The sequence below is a fragment of the Sarcophilus harrisii genome, chromosome 1 (assembly GCF_902635505.1).
Source record: "Sarcophilus harrisii chromosome 1, mSarHar1.11, whole genome shotgun sequence".
NCBI lineage: Eukaryota > Metazoa > Chordata > Mammalia > Dasyuromorphia > Dasyuridae > Sarcophilus > Sarcophilus harrisii.
The window spans coordinates 377,159,657-377,184,863 of record NC_045426.1 but is presented as its reverse complement, the minus strand read 5'-3'; positions in this window follow the sequence as shown (position 1 = coordinate 377,184,863).

The window sequence follows — 25,207 nt, the reverse complement described above, 5'->3', positions numbered from 1 at the left end:
ACAACAGCAAAAAATTGAAAATACTAGCTCTGACCCAATTCAGTCTCCAAAGTTTTCATTCCAGATGCAGATGAATGCCTTATCCTTGTTAAAGGGCTCTATGAAGTAAGGAGGGCTAGGACTAGTCCTAGGCTTGTATGACTACCCTCCAATTGGGAGGAGAATTTCTAAAACAAAGTTTAGGAATGGTTCATGTCTAGAATCTCCCCCAGTGACAAAAAAGATTTATTTTCCTCTTTTTCTAGAAATATATGTAATGAACAAAGTGGATCAAATATTTGTTGTCTATTTATTTCCTCTATTGCAAAAAAAATATTTAAAACACAAAAGCATAAACACACAATGATAAATACTGAAAACAAAGTACAATAAACCTACAATGCCTATTATACATTTCTGGAAGATTTGACACTTAAAATATTAAAACATGAACTACATAGGAATATTGTTCAATTCAAGTGGCTATATGGATAATTGAGATCTTTCTAATGAAAAACAAAATAAAATAAACCTGTATTTGCTGCCCAGGGTCACACAGCTAGGAAGTGTTAAGTGTCTTAAGCCAGATTTGAACTCGGGTCCTTCTGATTTCAGGGCTGGTGCTCCATCCACTGCATCACCTAGCTGGCCCCCAAAATATTTTTTGACATTCAAAGCTCTTTATAACATGACACTTTCCTACCTTTCTAGTCTTCTAATAAAATACTTTTCCATGTATTCTATAAGCCAGTGACACTGTCCTCCTTGCTGTTTCTCACCCTCAACACTCTTATCAACACTCATTTTCACTCTCATGTTTGAAGCACTCTGTCCTCTCCTATTACGTTCCTAGGTTTCCTGACTTTGTTCAAGTCCTAACTAAAGTCCTACCTCCTGTGTAAGAAGCTTTTCTCAGTTTTCCTTAATTCTAGTGCTTTGCTCTTGAAACTACTACTAATTTATTCAGTTTATGACTTATTTATATATAGTTGCATGAATGTCATTTCTCCATTAAATTATGAATTCCTTGAAAGAAGGAACTGCTTTTTCCCCTCTTCTTGGGTTCTAAATGTCCTGTACATGGAATATAGTAAGTGCATTTGAAAAATATTAGTTGGCTGATTATTTTTAAATAAATCTTTGATCTTTTTGATATGAAGGAAACAGTAGAAATTTTATCCTTTTCATAACTTCTTGTTTTGGGTAATTCTTGTCTTTTTACATAAATTTTCCAAAGAAAATATATCCAGTACACTAGAGGTCTTCCTCTAAGCATGTAAGTTTTATGGCTACTACGAAGGACAATATTGATTTTTTCATTTCTTTTCCCTTGCTCTCTGTGAACACACCATGTTCTCTTTTTCAACCACACATTCCCTAGATGATAGCTTTGATACTATTTTTTATGTGCAAGTTATTTGGGATATGCTATAGCCAACTTATTTCCAATACATTCATTTCCATTGCTCTTTATCTGCCATATGATTTCCATTGGGAAGTCATCATTTGAATCCATATAGAATCATTAGGAGAATAATGCTTTTAGAATAGAATGTATATATGTGCAGATGTGTGAGTGTGTGTTTTGTACACTTTTTTGAATGATTAAAAGTGACAGCAATGAAGCTCATTCTCCTATTCCAATTCTGACTATAAATCATTGACTACTAGTTGTTGAGCTTAAATGATCCAACAACAGTTGGATCAGTACAATAAGATCTTCTCATAATTTAGGCCCTAGGTATTTTTCTTTCAATTTACAGCAGAGGTTGTGAGACTGCCCTTCTACGATTTACTATGGACTTCATTGAGAAATCCTAATGACATTTTGGGATTTGGAGGCTTTATATAATCAGTACAATGTCATCTGGAAATACTATCATTGGGATGATTTGGATCTTAACCAGGGCATTCTTTTTTTTTTTTTTTTTTTTTTTTTGAGAGAGAGAGAGAGCACTTAGAATTTACTTTTAAATACATGAATCATGTTGGGAGAAAAAAAATAAAAGGAAAAAGCCAAGAGAGAGAGAAAAAATAAAACAGAAAAAAAGAAGTAAACATTGCATGTGTTGATTTACATTCAATCTCCATAGTTCTTTTTTTTTTTTTTTTTTTTTTTTTTTTTTTTTTTTTTTTTTTTTTTTTTTTTTTTTTTTTTTTTTTTTTTTTTTTTTTTTTTTTCTGGATGCAGATGGCATTTTTTATCTAAAGCTTTTTGGGATTTCCTTGAATCACGGAAGCACTGAGAAGAACCAAGTCTTTGATAGTTGATGATTGCATAATCTTGCTGTTACTGTATACAATGTATGCTTGGTTCTACTTGTTTCACTTAGCATCAGTTCATGTAAATCTTTCCTGGTCTTTCTATAATCAGCTTGTTCATCATTTTTCATATGACAATAATATTCCATTACCTTCATATACCACAGTTTACTCAACCATTCTCTAATAGATGACCATATACTCATTTTCCAATATTTTGGTATTCCCAAAAGAGCTGTTACAAACATTTTTTTGCACAAATGGGGCCTTTCCCCAACTTCATGATGTCCTTGGGATACAGACTTAGTAGTGGCACTTCTGAGTCAAAGGATATGCACAATTTGATAGCCCTTTGCATATAGTTCCAAATTGCTCTCCAGAATGGTTGGGTCATTTTACAACTCCAGAAGAAAAGCATTAGTTTCCTAGATTTCCCATATCTCCTCCAACATTTATTTTTATCTTTTCCTGTCATCTTAGCCAATTAGAGAGGTGTGAGACAGTAGAGTTGTTTTAATTTACATATTTCTAATCAATATGATTCAGAGCATCTTTTTATATGACTAAAAATGGCTTTAATTTCATCATACGAAAATTCTCTGTTCATATCCTTTGACCATTTATCAATTGAGGAATGACTTGTATTATTATAAATTTGACACAATCCTTTATACTTTTTAGAAATGGGTCCGTATTAGAAACACTACATGTAAAATTTTCCCCCAGCTTTTTATGCTTCCCTTTTAATCTTGTCTGTGTTAGTTTTGTTTGTGTAAAAAAACCATAATTTAATGTAATCAAAGTTGTCCATTTTGAATTTCATAATGTTCAAAAATTCCTCCCTTTTCCAAAGATCTAATAGGTAAATTATCCCTTGTTATTCCAATTTGCTTATGGTATCACCTTTTATGCAAAAATCACGTACCCTTTTGACCTTGTTTTGGTATGTGGTGAGAGATGTAGGTCTCTGCTGAGTTTCTGACTTATTACTTTCCATTTTCCCAGAAATTTTTTGTGGAAAAGTGAATTCTTATCTCAAAAGCTGGAATTTGGGGGTTTAACAAATATTAGATTATTATAGTCATTGATTATTGTGTCATGTGTATTTAACTTATTCAAGTGATCCAGTACTCTATTTGTTAACCAGTATGAAATAGTTTTGATGACTGCTTCTTTATATAATAGAAATTTAGCTCTGGTACTGGTAGGCCACCATCCTTTGTATTTTTTTTCCCATTAATTCTCTTGATATCCTTGACTGTTCTTCCAGATGAATTTTGTTGCTATTTTTTCCTAGTTGTATAAGTAAATCAGTTTTGGTAGAATGCCATTTTTATTAACTCAGTCTATCAATGAGCAACTGATATTTAATTGTATGAGAAATGTTTGGGATTGTGTTAATACGGTTTCTGGATTTGTCTTGGAAGGTAGCACTCAAATATTGTATTTTGTTTGCTATTATTTTAAATGGAATTTCTCTATCTCTTGCTGCTGAGCGTTGTCAGTAGTATATAGGAATGCTGATGATTTGTGTGGATTTATTTTAGATCCTGCATCTTTTTTAAAGCTGTTGTTTTGAGTAGATCAATGGATGATTTTTTAGGATTTTCTAAATATATCATTATATTACCTGCAAAGAGTTTTATTGCCTCATTGCCTATTCTAATTCCTTTAATTCTTTTTTTTATTGCTAAAACCAACATTTCTAGTAAAATATTAAATAATAGTGGTGATAATGGTGCATTCTTGTTTTGCTCCTAATCTTATTGGGAATATGTCCAGCTTCTCTCCATTACAAATAATGCTTGCTGTTGGTTTTAGATATATATTGTTTATTGTCTTAAGTAGAGTTCCCTGTATCTCTATGCTCTCTAATGTTTTAATAGGAATAGATGCTGTATTTTATCAAAATATTTTTTTCTGCATCTATTAACATTATCATGACTTCTGTTGGTTTTGTTGTTAATATGGTCAATTATGGCAAGAGGCTTCCTGACACTAAACTAGCTATGGATTTCTAATATAAATCCTATTTGGTCATAGTGTATTATAAGTTGTAATCTTTTTGCTAATATTTTATTTAGGATTTTTGTGTCGATATTCATTCGAGAGATTCATTTGTAATTTTCTTTCTCTGTTCTGTAACTTCCTGGTTTAGGTATCAGTACCATATTTGTGTCTTAGAAGGATTTTCACAGGATTCTTTCTTTTGCCTACTTTTTCAGATAGTTTACATATTATTGGAATTAATTGTTTTTTAAATGTTTGATAGAATTCACTTGTAAATTAATCTGGCCCTGAAGATTTTTTCCTTGGGGAGTTCATTGATAGCTTGTTCAATTTCTTTTTGTAAATTTGGACTGTGTAAGTAATTTATTTCCTCTTCTGTTAATCTGGACTGACACTCTCTCTCTCTCTCTCTCTCTCTCTCTCTCTCTCTCTCTCTCTTTCTCTCTCTCTCTATATATATATATATATATATATATGTATATATATTCATCCATTTCAGTTAGATTTCAGATTTGCTGCCATATAGTTGGGCAAAGTAGCTCCTAATTATTGTTTTAATTTCCTTTTCATTGGTTATAAATTCACCCTTTTCATTTTTTGTGGTGGTGATTTGTTGTTTTTTTCTTTTTCTAATATTAGCCAAAAATTTATCTATTTAGTTGTTTTTTTTTTTCATAAAGTCAACTCTTAGTTTTATTAGTTCAATAGTTTTCTTGATTTCAATTGTATTAATCTCTCCTCTGAGTTTCAGAATTTCTAATTTTGATTTAATTGGGTTTTTAAAACTTTGTTCTTTTTCTACAATTTTTAGTTGCATGCCTAATACATTGATCTCCTCCTTCTCTATTTTATTAATGTAGCTATTTAGAGATTTAAAAAAATTCCCCTAAGACCTGCTTTGACTGAATCCCATAGGCATGCTGTCACATTGTTGTCTTCTCTTGGATGAAATTAAGGATTGTTTCTATAATTTGTAGTTTCATCCACTCATTCTTTAGTATTAGATTATGTAATTTCCTATTGGTAATTTTAGTCTATCTTTCTCTGACCTGTTATTGTATATAAATTTCATTGTATCATGATCTGAAAAGGAAGCATTTACTATTTCTGCCTTTCTACATTTGATTGTGAGATTTTATGCCTAATATATGACCAATTTTTGTGTAGATGCCATGTACTGCCAATAAAAAGATATATTCTTTTCTGTCCCTATTCAATTTTCTTTAAAGATATATCAAGCCCAGCGTTTAAAAGATTCTATTAACTTCCCTAGTTTCTTTCTTGTTTATTTTGTGTTTATATTTGTATCATTTTGAGGAGAAGGTTAAGGTCCTCCATTAATATAGTTTGCTGTCTATTTCTTCCTATAACTAGCTTAATATATTCTCTAGGAATTTGTGTGCTTTACCATTTGGTGCATAAACATTTAGTATCATTACAACTTCATTGTTTATGGTACCCTTTGACAATATGTATTTTCCTTCTTTATCTCTTTTTATTAGGTCTAATTTTACTTTTACTTTATCTGAGATCAGAATGACTATCCTTGCTTCTTTACTTCAGCTGAAGCATAACAAATTCTGCTTCAGCCTTTTACCTTTAGTCTGTATGTGTCTCTCTGTGTCAAATATTTTTTAATAAACAATATATTGTAGAATTCTGTTTTTAATTCACTCTGCTATTTGCTTCTTTTTTATGGGAGAGATCATCCCATTCACATTCACAATTATTATTACCAGCTCTATATTTCCTTCTTTCCTATTTTCTCCCCTATCTATACTTTTGTTTTTTCTTTTTACCCTGTCCCTCTTTAGTAAAGTTTTGTTTTTAATCCATCTCCCCCTCTATTTGCTCCATCTTTTATCACCCATCCCCCCTACCCTTTCTTCTAATGTTTCTGCCCTCTATTCTATCCAGCCCCTCTTTTTTTTCCTCTTTCTCCTCCTACTTCTTTATAGTGTAACATAAATTTCTATTCCCAGTTGAATAATTAAGTTATTCCCTCATTGAGCCAATACTAATGAGCTCAAGCTTCAGACAATGCTCATCACCCTCCCTTCTTTTCCTCTATTGTAATAGGTCTTTTGTGCCTCTTCATATGGTCTAATTTGTTTCATTACACCTCCCCCTTCCTCTTCTCCCACTATAGTTCTTTCTCCACCCCTTAAATTTTTTTCTTTCATATCATCCCATCAGAGTCCATTCACAGTCATACCTTCAGTCCATGTGTTGCCCCTCTCTAATTGCCCTAATAACAGATATAGTTCTCAAGAATTATAGTTATCATTTTCCCATCTAGGGATATAAGCCACTTTACTTTTTAAAAAATATTTTTTTTGTTATGTTTATCTTTCTGTGCTTCTTTTGAGTCCTGTATTTGAAGTCCTATGTTTTTGTTTAGTTCTGGTATTTTTTTCAATGGAAATGGATAAAAGTTTTTTACTTTATTGAAGAATCATCTGAAAGATGATGTTTAGTCTCACTGGGTAGTTGGTTGTAACCCCAGGTTCTTAGCTTCCTGGAAAATGGTATTCCAGGTCCTTCCATCTGTTATTGCCAGATCTTGGGTAATCCTGACAGTTGTCCCTTGATACTTTAATTGCTTTTGTCTAGCAACTTGCAATGTTTTTCTTTTTTTTCTTTTTTTATTAAAGCTATTTATTTTCAAAACATATGCAAGGATAATTTTTCAACATTAACCCTTGTAAAAACTTTAGGTTCTACTTCTTCCCCTTTTACCAACTCTTTCCCCTAGATAGCAAGTAATCCAGTATATGTTAAACATAATAAAAATGTCACATACAATATATGCATAGATATTTATACAATAACAATTATACTACCTTTGTGGCCATCTACCTATCTGTTTGTGAAATCAGCCCTGACAAAGGGCAAATGATTGTCAGAATGGAGATGCTTGAAAAATGTCTAGGTTTGCTTGATTGTTTTCATAAAGCTATTTTAGGAGCTTCTCTTTTATAGAGCTATTGCATTTGAAAACTCCATGTACATAGAGTGATTGAAGCAAAAGGTGGAATACAACTGTAATCACCATACTCAGAATGCAATTATGTTCCATGGGACAACATTGGATCATTCAACTATTTCAATTTCTCACCTCTACTCATTTAACTCCCAGTCTTTTTGGTTTCCTCCAACAGTTATTGTTTTGTCAACTAAGTGTTTTTGTGATTAACCGATCACTTCATTAATTCTTTGCTACATTCTTAACAAATAATTTTTTGTCATCTTTTTTCTGTTTAAGCCCAGAACTGGGATCACCCAACTATTTCAACTTCTCACCTCTACTCATTTAACTCCCAGTATTTATGGTTTCCTCTAACAATAGGACACAACATAGCCTTCCTACTTTTCAAAGATAACCCCCATACTTATATCCTCCCCTTTCTATTTTACTCCATCTTTTGTCCCCTCTTTCTTTTATGTCTCTTCAATTTGTTACCTTTCCGTTAGGTATATTTTCTCTCTCAAACTATGGCTTTGTATAGATATCACTCTTTTACAATTTGAACCCCACCATGTCACTAAAGATATTATTGCAAAAATCTAGTGGATGATCCACTGATAACTCAAGCTCAACATATTTCAAATTAATCTTGTCATCTTACCTTTCATTTAATAATACTATCATTTCTTTAGTCATATTGAGGCTATTTGCATGACTCTTATTTTGCCTCACAGTCCAAATTTAATGTTAAATCCTTTAAACCTCACTTCCAATGTATTTCTTTATTATGTTCCCTTTTCTCACTATTCTTCCTATCATCATTTTACTGTTATTTCATCCTACTTAGATAATTATAAGAATCTCCCAACTACTTTTTCAGTTTTTATCTTGTTCCAGTTCCATTTTATCCTTCAAACTACTTCTGATACTATCTTCCTATTGCTCTACTCTAATTAAACACATTGAAGGCTCCCTATTTTCTCACAGATAAATTATAAACTTCTATTATTGTCATTTACATCTCTTCACAATTTGGCTCCAAACTATAACTTATCTAGCTCTTCTTCATGGGTTTTGTTTAATATATCTTTGCATCCGCAATATCTGTCAGTGTCTCATTTTCAAAAGATTTTTTCAGTGTTTACTAAAAAAAGATCCAGAAAACCATCTGAGGGCAGATTATGAGTCCAGAGTTAAAAAATACAGATCTCAGAACCTTAAGAGAATTTTTAAGAAAAATAAAAGTACTGACAAATTAACTTAAGCTTAGAGAGTTGAGTCTTGCAAGTCAAGATGAGAAACAATGAAAAAAAAACAGGGCCAGGGGATGTTTCCAGAGTCCAGAATCTCAGACTCAAACAGAATAAGAATATGAAGGCAGGTATGAAACAGGCCAAAATACTGAAAAGGTTTCAAATATCTAACTGTACAAGGAATGTCTTCTTTCTTCTCTTGACTCTTAGTACATAACAGCTCCTATGTATACAGTCCATTCACTTTCTGGTCACTGTTTCTCTGGCTTTAAGTTCCTTTGAAAAAGAAGCCACAAAACAAAATTCACAGATTTATTATTTATGAATTATTTATCATTATCATTATTATTAGCTCTCATAATTCTGGCCATGTTGTTCATATGCTTCTACTTTTTGCTTAAGTCATATAAAACTCAGCTGACAAAACAATAGCAGGCATACCATGGGGAATTATTGCATGCTGGATATGATGATTATAGTTGTGTTATACCTCTTACTCCGGTGACTCTGAGCATGTGCCTTGGCTTGCAGATTTCAAATGCAAAAACTCTATGATAAAAAAGCCTCCTAAGAAGCTGTGTGAAAGGAGAAGTCATTGCTACTCAGAAACCATCTCTATTCCAGTAATTTTTGCTACCGTGGCAAGATTGATCTTACAGATAGTTTGTGTGGGTAGACACCTGATATGAAAGGGTCAGGAAATGTATCTTCTTCCAAATATCTCCCTATAAGTGATACTAAATATAATTTTTATTTCTCTTAGTGATTTTATTCTCATGAGTGAAACACTGACTTATTTAAACATTTTTAAAAATGAAAACTTACCTGAGAATTAATTTATTCCATAATAACTCAGAATAAATGATTTTATAATCTTTCTTTTCTTTGTTTCAAGAGTGAGTGGTGGTTCCCTTGGAGCAAAAAAGCATTAAAAGGGAAGAGAAAAGGGTAGGAAAAGGGTAGATGAATGAATATTGATGACTAACTTCCCTTATTTCTCTATTTGGTTGAAACTGGGTCTCTTGGTCACCTATCTTTATAGGCCTTCCTATTCTGCTTCAATCTATATGTTTCAGAGCTTATTTGTCAAAAAAAAAATACATATCCCTGCCTAATATTTGAAGCTTAATATTATTTTTACCTGTATTTCTATCCAAGTTGGACCTGTAATCAGAGTCACTCTTGTGAGACAATAATCATTCCCAAAGCTGGGTCTTTTATAGTGGTTAAATGGTATTTACAAAAAAAAGATTAATACCAAAAGTTGAACTTTAATGAACTGAGAATGTACCCACAGGTACTTCAAAGTTACCTCTGCAAAGAAAGCAGAAGTTTTCCTCTCTTTGCCCCTCCTCTCTTTTGTGATTTTCACAGTTATATAAATATTTCTTTTGTTATTTTCATATTGATAGTCTAGTGGAGAATAATAGTATATCTTGATCTACTGAGAGGGCAGTCATCCCTCCCTCCATCCCTTACTAACCTGGAGGTAATCCAGTGCTTAAACAATAAGAAATATGTTCTTATATTTTTTTATATTCTGTCTTCAAGGGGATGGCAAGCCCTTTTAGAATGATTAAGCCTCCTCAAAATAGGTTTTTCTTTATCTTGCCTGATCATAGGTTCTAGAATTGCTTCAATCTCCACTTTACATACTAGTTAGCTGGGAGGATGAGAGTATAGAATGATGGACCTGGAATCAACAATATCTGATTTTGAATTCTGTCTCAGAGCTTCACGATGTGACCCTTATGAAATCACTTAGCCTCTGTTTCTTGATCTGTAAAAGCACACCTCCCTCCCAGGACTCTTGTAGGGGTCAAATGAAATAATATTAGTAAAGACTTAGCAACCTTAAAACACTATCTGAATGCTAGCATTCATTGATGACAAGTGAGATTTTGGTGCAGAACTTCAGAAAGCCAACTGACTCAGAGGCTGGATTCTTTGACTTCAGGGCTGACTCTTGGAAGCTAAAAAGTAAGGGTGGGATTGGATTCTCAGGGGTTAATGTGGGAAAAGCTGCTGGCACATACACACACACACACACACACACACACACACACACAATCTGTGTAGAGTGGGAAATTAGTCAGCAGAGGCCTGACAAAGTGCTTCCTACACATGCTGTTCTGTCAGGCTGCATAGCTTCTTCGGCTTCAGAGGTAATTACATGGATTTTCTGTCTTGTACTTGCAAAAACACAGCCCAGCACTCCGTTGCTGCCTGCTTGTAGCTGACGCCTTCGGGGCTCCAGCAGGCAGCAGGCTGCTGGAGAATGTTTACACGATTTCTTTTAAGATTTAAACCCTGAAAAGCTGCCACCTTAGGGAAGGAGAGATAGGCTTGGGGAAGTTGAGGGAGGCATAAAAGAAGTCTTGGAAAATCATGGAAAGCTTTCTTGAACAAGAAGAGTTCAAAGAAGAATAGTGGAATGTTTACCTTTCCAAATCCACCAACTTTGGCTTACACTGGGAAACTACTAGCTCTCACTATTTTTAATGACTTTGGGATTTTCTCCTCCTTCATTAATCAGGAAGATTAATTGGATGATTGTCTCCGTCTTACTCTCAAATAGTCAATCAATACACAGACACTTACTGAGTGTTTATTATGTGCCAGGTACTATAAGAGATTCAAAACAGTAAAAGACACTCCTCAACATTAGCCTAGAGGATCTTGGTTTAGAAATGGTTTTCATGAACTGGGACCTAAAAAATCCAAAGAAATATTTGATAAACACCAACAGATGATTAATACAAGCTAGAGCTCAAAAGAAATCAAATACCAAGGCATTAAATTTAATTTAATACACATATGTTAAGCATGTATGTAAGGCCCTGTCATAGTAATGAAAGAATAAATTGACAAATATTCACTATCCTCAATGTTCTTATAATTCAGCTCAGACAATATGAAAACTAACAATAAGGAAATTCTTCCTATGGGTGGTGATATGTGGAATGATCCTTAAAGGAAGTTCAGAATTCTAAATAGTTTGGGGTAAATGAAGAAATGCATTCTAAGTTTAGGAGATGGCCTGGGGAAAATCACGGAGGCAGCAAATGAAATTCCAAGTTAGGGGAATAGCAAGAAAGCCAGTTTGATGGAGACATGGAGATCATAAAAAAAGAATAATGCTTAATAAATCTGAAAAAAGGTGAACTGGAGTGAGGGCTTTAAATAACATGTTGAGGAATTTTTATTTTAAACAAGACACAATAAAGGACCATTCATGATTGTTGAGTTTGGGAGTATTATTGTCAAACTGGTGCTGTTGTAACATTATCTAGATAGATATTAAAAATAATCTAAGCTGGGCAAATTAGCAAAAGGCCAGAAAAGACCTATTATAAAATGGAGTAACTGTTCACAAAACTAAAACCAGTACCATTATGTGGTAGTAGTATGTTAGTAAATCCCTGCTCAATTATGTTGGCATTAATATAGGCTCAAACAGGACACAAAGTGTTATAGAAGTTCATAGAAAATAGAGTTATTTCAGAAGAGATGTAAGAACTTCTCTCATGATACCCATGGTTAGCCTTAATTTTCATTTTGTAGGATTTTCCTCACCTTGACCTACCTCTATGCTGAAGGTCAAGGCCAATCTTCCAAAAAAAATTGTGAGATTGCTACTTTATTATTTTCACATTATCATCTTCCTTTTTTTCTCTTCTGTATTCTTCTCCCAAACCCTTTCTCCCTTCCTTCTTTGTTTATTTTGTTAAATACTTATGCCTTTATGCTATGACCATAATCTAGAAAAAAGTATTATCTAATCCTTACTATTAACCCCGATAAATTTCAAAAAGTGGTTTTGAGAATTGACCCCCAGTAAAAAAAAAAATCAAGTTTCTTCTTGACAAATACTAGCTGATTGACCATTGGAGTGTACCTCAGTACCTACCAAGCAATTCTCTTAATTGATAACATTCATGAAGATTTTTATATGTATCAGGGATTGAGTTAGATAGATGCTAGAGAGAAAGATACATAAAGAGAGAGGAAACTAGAGAAAAACAGAGGGGGAAAGAGAGAGAGAGAGAGAGAGAGAGAGAGAGAGAGAGAGAGAGAGAGAGAGAGAGAGAGAGAAAGAGAGAGAGAGAGAGTGAAACAGAGACAGAGAGAGACAAAGAGACAGAGACAGAGACAGAATGAATTAATGAATGAAGGAGAGAGTTACAGAGAGACAGACAGAGACAGAATGAATGAATGAGAAAGAGAGCTATAGAAAGACAAAGCCAGAGCCAGAGCCAGAGAGAGCCAGAGACATGATGAATGAATGAATGAATGAGAGAAGGGGGCAGAGAGACAGAGACAGAGAGAGAGAATGAATCAGACAATCAGAGACAGAGAATCCCTAAGTCAGAAGTTTTGAAGATCAGTCTCAACTTTTCATAAATCTAACTATGCCATGAGAGGCACTGTAAATAACCTCTGAACCAATTTTCTCATCTTAAGAATGAGAATTATAAAGTTTAAGTTCTCTGTATCACAGAGTGACTGTGAAGAAAACACTTTGAAGATGGCAAAAGTGATATAGAAATGAGAGTTATTATTATTATAGATGAGGGATATTCAAAGACAACTTGTAGTGAAGGGAAAATAAGAACTCTTTCTACATTGAAACTTCTAGGAGCTCATTTGTTCTGAAGTTGTACCTATAAGAAAACTTTAAAAAGTTTTCAGAAATGGATTTCTGACTTGACACACAAAGACTGCAAAATCTTGCAAATATTCCCTGACTGGGTTACTCCTTCAGTTTGACAAAAGGTGGTTTCCTGCTGTCGACAGAGGGAAGAAACAAGCTGTACATCTTGCTGAAGTGCCTGTGAGTTAGAAATAAGATGAACAAATACAAAGGCAAATTAGTCTTACAGGATATCCTTCAATAGATCAGTGACTCAAACAAGCCAAATGAGTACAACCTCGGAAATCACACTTTTAGAAAAAGTCATTAAGACTCATTGCAATTATTCATAAATTTTAATACAGGAAAGAACCCTCAAGTATAAATCCTTCATTTCAAAGATGAAGAAAATAAGAACCCAAACCAGGTAATAAATCAACAATTTCACAAATAGCAAAGACAGAATCTGAACCTTGGTCTTTCTGCTGCAAAGCAGAATGTTCTCTCTATTAAAATAGTTTCTTCAGTTGGATAAACAATACTAAGGGAAATTAAAAAGGAACAAAGCTAGGAACCTGGATCAATGTGATCCCAAATAAAAAGCTTAATATCTAAATATGGGAAGCAGGTTAGAGCTTATTCTTCCCATTCATGTATATGGAGTTATTAGCTACCAGTTTTAGAAACCAAGAATTCCACAAATACCTAAGGAAAACAGATAAACAATTCTTTAAGTAGAATTTTTAAACAAATTAATTAATTTTTGAACACTGGGGAGGGAGGATTTAATTTAGTAAGTGGCAAAGATTTTAGAATGCAAATATGTATGTTTGAGACAACTCTGTCAGTTCTGAATAAATGCTAATGAAGAGACTTGTAAAGACAAAGAGATGGGTATGGAAAAGAGTGGCATTAAAGCACATCATTAGGTAGCTTCCTAATTTTTCTATTATTCTATCTATATATATGCTAAATTGCTTGGACACTCCTAAAACATAAGAGCATTTAGTACCTAATCCCTATATTTCATTAGTCAGGTATCCAGTCCTCATGTATATAACTTCCAGAATAGATTAGATAGTCCATAGTTACTTTAGAATATTTGCCTTCTGAGGAATAATTTAAAACGGGGCCAATTTATGAAATTAAGGATATTATACATAGAACTATGTGGCATAATTTGAGGGGTTCTGGGGTGATAGACTTTCCCCAAAATATATCTCACACTGCCTAGTATTGCATCTGAAATACTAGCATTATATTCATTCCTTTGCTATGAAGGCTTTTGGGGCCTCCCAGAGTTTCTCATTAAAAAATAAATACCCCTGGGAGGGATAACAGAATAAGCCTTTATCAGTTAATAGTTTAGTGGGGATTAGGGCTAGCAACAATTAGGGAGTAACAATTAGAATATGTGTATTGGGAAGTTCTAGTCCTAGCACTGAAACCAACAACAACAACAACAAAAAGTTGTATAATCTTTCTCCAGTTTGGTTTTGTTTTCTGCTGAATAAGGCATTCTGGTTCAAATATTTTAGGATGTCATGTTTATTTAAAAATCAACTAAGTATGGAGGATTCATGATGGAAGAATGAAAGGCAATATTTTTTTTTTTTTTCTGAGCTCTATCAACTCATTCCTTCCACAGTGACCTAAAAAGTGCACTGAACCAAATTCTGAGCAAATAAATCAAGAAAAACAGTCATAGCGAGTCACTTTTGCAAACCAAGGAAGCTTAGTAAAACAGAAAAAGAGGATTGTAATCACAGGAATGGAGAATGGTTAAGTTTGACACTTCTGTCACCCATTACCCAGTATGGGGCTACAGTTCTAGGACAGAGAAGAATAGTAACAGGTGTGAAGAAGCAAGGACTCACTCTGCTTGAGTAAAGACCAGAGCAAAAACCAGTAGGACAGTGTCTATGAATTACACTATCCTGGAATTCACAGACCAGCAGACTAAAGTTTGAAAAGATCAGAAAGACAGAAGCTAAGTAAAGAAATCTACCTCACCCAGAAAGGTGAGCAGAGAATAACACTAACATACACTCCATAGTGAAGAAATAGATTGAAAAAAATGAGCAAACAGCAAAAAAGGCACTTTACATAATGTTACTATGGTGATGGAGAAAAAAAAATTAGAATGAGACATTAACTTAAAAACAATGTATAAGCAGAACCTCCAAGGAAAGAAAAAGCATATTGGACATAATCCCAACAAGATTTCCTTTAGAAGAGCTAACAAGAAAGAGATTAAAAAGAAACAAAAAAAATTAAAAGTCATATGAAAGCTGTAAAGGAAAAAAAATTAAGAAAAGAAAAAAGGGCTATGCTAAAAATTTTGAAAAGAACTTTTTTTTTTTTGAAAAGAAACAGCTTATTAACCCATTCTTGGTTCATGAATCCAGGATCTGGGAGGAGACTAAGGAGTTGGAGAAGCAAGAGCTTCCAAAATAGATTTCTGTTTTCCTGAGCCTCATATTTCATTTCAAGATTTATAGTCTTTTAGTCCTCAATAAATATGTGTTCATTATATTAAAGAAAAGGAAAAAAGAAAATTAAAAGTATAGTAAAAGGAACATAAAATATTACTGATTAAAATAACTTCTTAAAAATTAGAATTCACCAAATGGTAAAAACATCTTTGAAGAAAATTACTCCTTAAAAATTAAAATTGTTAAGTGGAAGCTGATGACTCTATGAAACATCAAGAAAAAATAAATAAAACAAAGCCAAAAGACTGAAAAAAGTAGAAGAAAATGTGAACTCTCTCAAAAAAAATAACTTACTTGGAAAACAACTCTAGGAGAAATAATTTAAGAATTACCGGAATACCTGAAAGCAATCTTTTTTTTTTTTAAAGGTATGCCTAGATGTCACATTTCAAGAAATTATTAAAGAAAACTTTCCTGATATTTTTAATCAGCTGGTAAAACAGAAATTGAAAGAATCCACCAATCAGTTTCTGAAAGACAACACAAAATGAATTCTCAGCAATATTATAGTCAAGTCCTAGAGATTCCAGGTCAAGGAAGAAATACTGCAAGCAGACGAAAGAAATAATCTAGATAATATACAGCCACAGTCAACATTATACAAGATTTAGCAGGTGCCATCACAAAGAAGCCAAAGTCTAGTAATATGATATTCGAGGACAAATGATCTAGAATTATAATCAACAGTAATCTACCCAGAAAAACTGAGTGTAATTCTTTGGGAGAAAAATGAATATAGAAAACTTCCTAATTGATTAAGGTGGGGGAGAAACAGAGATAAATAGAAAATTTGACATTTAAACATAACTCAAGCGAAGCATACAAGATATATTTGAATGAGAAATCATGAGAGACTTAACAAAATTAAACTGCATACAATTTTTCCCATTTTTTTTCTTTTTTATTAAAGCTTTTTATTTCAAAACATATGCATGATAATTTTCAACATTCATCCTTGCAAAACCTTGTGTTCCAATTTTCCTCTCTCTAGACAATAAATAAACCAACATATGTTAAACACATGCAATTCTTCTATACATATTTCTACAATTATCTTCTGCATAAGAAAAAGCAGATCCAAAAGAAAAAAATGAGAAAGAAAACAAAATGCAAGCAAACAATAACAAAAAAATGAAAATGATATGCTGTGATCCATACTCCACAGTCCTCTCTCTGGGTGCACATGGCTCTCTCCATCACAAGACCACTGGAACTGGCCTGAAATACATCACTTGAAAAGAGCCATATCAAACAAAATTGAAAATCATATAATTTTGCTGTTGCTGCATACAATAATCTCCTGGTTCTGTTCATTTCACTTTGTATAAGTTTTTGTAAGTCTTTCCAGGCCTCTCTGAAATCATCCTGCTGGTCGTTTCTTATAGAACAATAATATTTCATAGCATTCATATACCAAAGCTTATTCAGTCATTCTCTAACTGAAGGGCTTTCACTCATTTTCCAGTTCTTAGTCAATACAAAAAGGGCTGCTACAAACATTTTTGCACATGTAGATCCTTTTCCCTTTTTTCTTTTTTTTTTTTTTTTTTGATCTCTGATACATGCCCAGTAGAGCTACTAACTGCATACATTCCTATATGAAAAGAGAGCACATTGAATTCCTAAAAGTTTTAAAAAGGACAGTTTCAGAAGGAATCTATTTAGACACAGACTGTAAACGTGAATCTAATATGTTGGTATAATCTTAAATCAGGAATCAGACTGGTTAAAAAAAAGGAATTCACTAGGGGAAAGGGAAAGGGAGAGGAAAAAAAGGGGGGGGGAAATCTCACATAACTGATGCACTAAAAGAAGATTTTATTCGGTGGAGAAAGTGGGAGAGGGGAGGGGACAATATTTGAACTTTACTCTCATCTGAGCTGGTTCAAGGAGAAAAGAATTTACATACACAGAGGTAGATATAAAATTTGTTCTCATAGCAAAAAGTATCCATATGTGCAAAAATGTTTGTGGCAGCCCTTTTTGTAGTGGCAAACGACCAGCAAGATGATTTCAGAAAAGCCTGGAGAGACTTACATGAAGTGATGCTGAGTGAAATGGGTAGAACCAAGAGAACATTGTACACAGCAACAACAAGATTATGTGATAACCAACTCTGATTAACATGATTCTTTACAACATTGAGGTAATTCAGGCCAATCCAATAATCTTGTGGAGAAGAAAGCCATCTGCACCCAGAGAGAAGACTATGGACAGCTATGGAAGACCATGTGGATGACAACATAGTGTTTTCAATTTTTTGTAATTGTTTATTTGTGTTTTTTTTCCTATTTTTTTCTTTTCTCAACTTGATTCTATGCGCTCAAGCTAGTTATATGACCTGCTCATCTTAATTGGATGGCAATAAGAAAGTTAAACCACAAATTATTTTATCACAACATCATGCTACAACTTCCTTCCTCCATCCAAATCACAAAACACTCTCTATATGAATCTATTCTAAAATTTAACATCATTTTATAATATGAATAATGGTCAGGAGGCAAAGGCAAAAACCTAGAAATTAGAAGACATAAATTCTAGCCCATTTCACTAATTAGTTAGGCCCCTTGAACATTTTTGAGTTCCTTTATTTCCTAAATCAGAATAATATTTGTCCTATTGACTACAAAGTTTATGGTTGGAAACAAATGAAAAAAAAATTGAAAATACTTTGCATTAGTTTCACTTATTTTGTTTTTTTTTGTTTTTTTTCCAGTTACATGTAAAATAATTTTAACATCTGTTATCAAAACTTTGAGTCCCAGATTCTCTCTTGTTCTCATTTCCCCCTACTCCCATTGAGAAAGCATGTGTAAAGTTATACAAAACTTTTAAACTACTTTCAAAATTTTACTTCATTGAACAGATATTTAATAAATGCCTACTATGTTCCAGGAAATTTGCTCATAATTGGAAATGCAAAGATAAAAGTGAAACAGTTTCTGGTCTTATGGAGCTTATATTCTAATGTGTTCATGTATAGGTCTATTATAAATACAGCAAAAACAAAGAGGGAAGGCATTGGCAATTCCAGGATCTGAAAGGCAAGAAAACCCTCAAACAGAAGGAAGCATTTAAACTGAGCCCTGAAGGAAACTAGAAAAGTCTGAATGATGAAGATTAAGGGAGGAAAATATTACAGGCACATGATACATTCTCTGTAAATGCACAGAGATAAAAAGAGGGCCTTGTATAACAACAAAGAGACCAGTGGTCTGAACTGTACGTTAAGATTAGAATTATAAATCCACAACATTTAGAATTGGAAATAACTCAGAAATCATCTAGTCAAACCCTTTCATTTTATAAATGGAGAAACAGACTTAAAGTGGTGAAATGCCTTGCTTGGATTAATATATAAGGAAGTTTGTTGCAAAGTCGGGATTCAGACAAAATTTTCTGACTCCAAAACCAGTTAGAATTCCAGATAGGCAAATCCTATGATGTGTTATGTGTTTATTTTGCTATTTATCATAGAAATTTGTATTTCTATCATTTTGCATTCTTAAAGAAGAAGACCATATTCCATAGCCTTTCATTTCCCTGTTTCCGTAGGTAGAAGAATCATAGAAAACTCATTTGCTCCTACTATCAGTGTTTCATTTGGACAGTGAGATGTTTTGTGAAGATCTGCATTAAGATAATGTTAATTGACACTTTCAAAGACATAGATCCCCTTTTTTTCTTTCTTATCCTCCTCAAATAAAACTGTTTGAATTTCCTTTCACTTTGGAAATTGCAAAGACCTGGTGAACTGAATTGCTTGAGGAAAATGTTTTATTTGCAAACTGAAAGGAGGCATCTTAAATAAAAAGGGAATAGGATTATATCTATATCTATATAGATATATAATTAAAGCTTGTCTGGGCATCTTTCATTTCTTAGGAGGAGCTTATTAGTAGTAGCTGCGAGTCAAGTTTTAAGACAAAGAAATTTTATCATAACAGTTTAAAAAGATTTACTTTCTCTGGGGGAAAAAAAATTCTCTATTTTAGTGCCATGTCCTATTACTTCCATTTGCTACTGAAAAATGGAAAAAGATATCTTATATCTAAAGAAACATTGATTCCAGTGCATTTTCAATTCAAATAAACAGTTTTCACTCAACAATAAAATTCATATAAGGAATAGAAGTGACATTTTTCCCTTTTCCCCCTTTTTATTTATATATCCACAATCAGACCCACCATAACACTATCTAAACAACTGTGTGCATTAACAAACAAACATAGATCAATAGCTATAATTTGACACACATGCACCGTTTTCTATGAAAACATCAATAGTCTAAAAGCTGAGTGGGCATAGCTGGGGAAAAAATATGCTCTGCAGACACAATGTTGGCAGAAGATTAAATAACCAGATGTCAGAGAGGAAAAAAAAATTCAATGAAACTGAATGCATATTGGAAATGTACAGGTATTCTGTTGAGCTAAACTGTTCAGGATTAATAATAAGAAAATTATCTTCTACTTGCAGTCATTCAATTACTTTGTGTGCAAATATTTTGGATTGGATGTCTCCTATTCAAATATATTACTATCTGCCTAAGGAGAGCTGTTGGAAGTCAAGAAAAATCCAGGATATGAGTTGCACAATGCAGTCAAATCTGAAAACAATATCTTAAGTTGCTATATAGCCTTTCATAAGTGAAACCACAGATGACTCATGTCATTCAAAGCTATAGCCCTGTGATGGAGCAATGAAAAGGGAATATATAACTTAGTAATGGGCCCAGGCAGCTGAGAGCAGCAAAGTTTATGTAGAGCGTTTGATTGAAAATAGATGAAATTCAAGAGTGTGTCAACTCACCCAGTACCTCCATACACCAAAAAGCAAATAAGCCATTTGCTGTTTTACTAGAGTATGATTCAGATGGCAAGAGGGCAGTGCAACAGGGACTAGGATGGCACAGAATTTATTATTATTTTCTTATGTTATCATAGTGAATAATGCCTTGTAATTGCACTCAATAGAACACAGCTGAGTTTCTCTTTACCAAAAAAACATATAATGCTTATTTTCATGTATCCCCTATGGAACTCCTTTTCAAAGAATAACTTTTGGTTACCCAGCTAGCTCAGATGGTAAATAGTAGCTGCCATAGAAAAAAGTGTCTGTTTACATTGACAACTTTCCTTACTATAGGTTGTTTTGGATGGAAACCCAGAAGGCACTATGTTTATATTAAGGTATGGACTTGGTCAAAATGATAAATGGTATGGGAACCCTTCTACCTTTATAAGAATAACTCTCTTCCTCTCCTTTTGCCCTTGATATTCTTCTCCACATGTTCATCTCATGTTCTAATTATGCAGAGGTTTCCCTTCAAGTATGTGACTTAGGGAAAATATTTCACCTTTCTCTCTCTGAGTTTCTTCATTTGCAAAAAAAAGATTTGGTTTTAGATCTTGTCTAAGTTTCATTCTAGCTATAATGCTATATCAGTCTATGAATCTATCAACTGAAGGTAATGATAATTCAGGCTCTATATTAACATTCCCTGGTACATTTCCATTTGAATAAAACCACTCTGACATCTGGAGAAAAAATAACAACCTTAAAATCCAAAGTAATAAGGTTCTAGAAGGAACAATATAAAGAAAATACATTTGGATAAGGCTTTGTAATGAGATTAAAAAGTAAAGGGGATTTTAGAGGTCATCTATTTTAATTTCATATTACAAATGGGGAGACTGAGACTAAATGGAAAAATGGAGAGAATGTTTGATTTGTCATCAAGAATAATTGACCCAGAATTTTGATTCAGACCTTTATTAGTTGTTACTCTTGGCAAGTCATTTGACCCAAGACAACCTCAGTTTCCTCAGCAAAATGAAGACAATAATAACTGCTTAGTAGGTTATTGAGATCAGATGTTAATAAATATAAAATGTATTGAAAAATCTATAAGCATATAAATAATGTTGTTTTTGTTATTATTAATAAAGAAACTTCTTCAAAGTCATGCAACTGAATTTAAAAAAAATCAGAATTTAAATCTAGTTCTTCTCACTTCAAATCTAATGCTAATTCACCATAGTCCTGTTGCTTCTTAGATACTAGTTAGTTGAGCTATCCTCTGAGATTCTTTCCATTCCAGAGTATGATTCCATGTCTCACTTTGGGCATGTAGAGGTTCTGCTTACTACCTTCCTAAAAGTGGAAGATATAAAGTACCTCAGAAACAAAATTAGACATCTCTGAATCTATGTAATGATAACAGGATATCAAGTACATTTTAGCCAAAATTAGCAAAGAAAGAATGATGGTGACCATTGGAAAGATTACTTTAAGAGCTAAAATAATTTTCTAATTACCTTTTCACTAAATCTTCCATTTTTGTGACCTGTTACTTAGTAATCACAAGTCATATAACTACGTGATTGTTCAGTTTGCTGTAGGGTTATTTCACAAAATTGTAAGATTTAGGACCAAAAAAGACCATCTAACTTAATAACTTAATTCTGTGGTTGGGAAATTGAGGCTCAAATTGGCACAATAATTTGTCAGTCTCTCTCTGTTTTGTCTTTCTGTCTCTGTATCTCTATGTCTATGACTCTATCCATCTTTCTATCTCAGTATGTCTTGTCGCTCTGTGTCTGTCTCTCTCTCTCACACACACATTCATATCACACACATCAGCACGTGCACACACTCTTGTATATATACAATAGCAGCATGAATTCCAAACTTAACCTTACTCAATGATTTCTCTAGTGCAATTGACTGAAGAGGAGACATAATTCAGTCCTCAATTAAAATGACTGAAGATACTGAATGATCCATTTGCAGATCCTATGATTGAACATATTATTAACATGTCATGTTGGCAGTGATATAGTTTATTTAATGTGTTGGGCCAACCATGTAGATCATATTAGATGAAAACTGTTGAGAAGAACAAGATAAAGGTTATCTATCCTGGGACAGACATATTGCTTAGTTTGTCTGCATATCTCATACCTTTATCGGGTTCTACTTTCTAATATGGAAATTTTTGAGTATGTCTCACCACTTTATGAAACTGCAAACTCTGAGGGTAAAGAGCATGTACTTTCCCAACTCTTCTTTCTTGATAAACTATCATAGTCCCTTGGAAATAGAAGGAACTCCTCATTGATGAGTGAACTCAAAAACTTGTGTTATACTGATAGTAGATTAGCAATTTCAACTTTGAATTGGCAAATTTTCATAAAATCAAACAAATTATGTGAAGTTAAAACAATCATGAGTATAATTTATCTGGGTTGAATGTCCACATTAACCAGAATTTTCCTGCTAACTTTTTTTCAGGTAAACTGTACAGAGAATTTACTACCATACCCTGGAATCTTGATCTTTTCATAAAGCATACAGTGTACAACCCCATTTGATACTCTCATTCAGTTGGACAGGAGAGCTTATCTTTGCAGTAGACAAGCTATGGTGCTAAAGAAAGGTTCTAATAAAAACATATCCCACTTCTGCTCCTTGATGCCAAAACTCCTATTTCCACAAGACAAAGTTTTTCTGAATAAAACAAACATAGAGATAATAAGGTTTTAAAAATCAAATACTTCTGGAGGAGGGAATAGAGTGATGAGCTAACTCACACCAAGAATAGAGGGCTTGGTGGATCCTCATAGTAGACTCTAGAGACAGTAGAAGATCTGAAGTGGGGGGAGATAGGAGGAGACTGGAGAAAAGTGAGGCGGTAAGTAACTAAAGACAAACTTTCTTTTAAGAATTTTTTTCAAACAAGCCTGTAGGGCAGAGCCTGAGGCCAGAGTCCCATAGGTTAAGTTCAGAGTATAGGAAGTAGGACAAAAATTAGAGACTGGAAGACTTCAACCAGGTTCAGTTGTATTCCAAAGGCATAGCCAGGGGTTAGAGTCAGGAGTCACAGATTTAGCACCACTAAGGTCTAAGACCTAAGGAAGAAGGCAGAAAGCAGAAGCTGACATTGGAGAAAAGTCTAGTAAAGTGATTACAGCATCAGTTCAAATAGAGCAAGACAAAGACTAAAACAAATTCCTTCCTTCTTTAAAGGATGGTAATGGTAAATAATAGACAAATTATTATGCAAATGTCAATTTAGAATTCATTTTGGGGTATTCATAATGTGGAAAATTAGGGAAGCCATCCCAAATGTTCAGATGAACTATTTGTGTCCAACCTGTGGCAGAGCAACCTGAGCTCAGAGCATTCTGATCAGCCACAGTTGGACACACTGTAATTCAGCTTTAACACGGTGATGTTATTTTGGTTCTCTTCAAGAACAAAAAACAACAACCAACTATATAACCAATGATTTATGAGATCAGGTGCCAAAGGAGGGAAAATTCTAAATAGAATATTCCCTATGTGTCTTTAATTCTCAAGTACCAAGTTCTGTGTGTTAATCTAAGACTCTTCATGCAGGGACAGTTAGGTGTTGCAGGGTGTAGCACTATTAGCCCTTCTTCTTATTCTTGTCTTTGTTCTTGTTCTTTTTCTTCTTCTTGTTCTTCTTGTTCTTGTTCTTCTTTTTCTCCTTCTCCTCCTCTCCTCCTTCTTCCTCTTCCCCTTCCTTTTCCACTTCCCCTTCTCTTTCCTTTTCTCCTTCTTTCTCCTTTCCCTCTTATTCCTCCTCCTCCTCCTCCTTTTTCTTCTCCTCCTCTTCCTTTTCCTCCTCCTCCTCCTTTTTTTAATTTTCCAAGATTGATTTTTTAGTTAGTGTTGCCTGTATTGCAAATGTGAACAACTTGCTGGAATAGATAAGCAAGATTCCCATTGGAAATCTATATTAACAAGAATCTATTTCTAACTCATTTTACCAAAATTGGAAAGGGGATACATAAATAATTTGGAAAATGATACATAAATGGTAATCTTATTATTCTTATTAATGTTATTATTATTCGATATGGTGGATTGAATTCCACATTGAGATCCTTTAGTCATTAGAGACTGGGTGATTTTTCCATAGAATGAAAATTTGGGAAGCTCCTTGTTAAAAAAGATTTGAAATTCATCCTCAGGACAACTGGGTTAGCTCATGAGGCCCAAGCAGATAGATGAGTGCAGTAATAATGAAGCCCATCACCTAGTTCCTAAATGTATTGCAGAAGGCAGAAAGAATTGCTCTAAAATGCAGCAATTTCAATCTGAGTAATCTACCTCCAAGCACATGGTTGTAATCACTGTGTCAACTAGATGTCTCCTATTCTTTCATTCAATAGCATTTTTGTACAGTATGCTTTGAAAGACACTGAGGGAGAAGAACAATGCACAGAGCAAGGTTTGATTTCTGATGATTGACTTATACAAGCCTGATGATGATGATGAGGATGAGGATGATAACTATTTTTTATACAGTGCTTTGAGGTTTGCAAACTACTTTACATAAAGTTTTTTTTTTTTTGAAGCTCATGAAAATCCGGGAAATTTCCATTATCATATTCATTTAACGTATGAGGAAACTAAAGTTGGTGGAGTTACATAGGTTTGTCTAGAATCATACAGCTATTAACTATCTAAGACAGGATATTGAATCCAGGTTTCTTAACTTGAAGTACCACCACCCTAAACACTTAGCCACATGACTATAGATCTTTCCATGGGCCCCACCTAGCTTATTTGG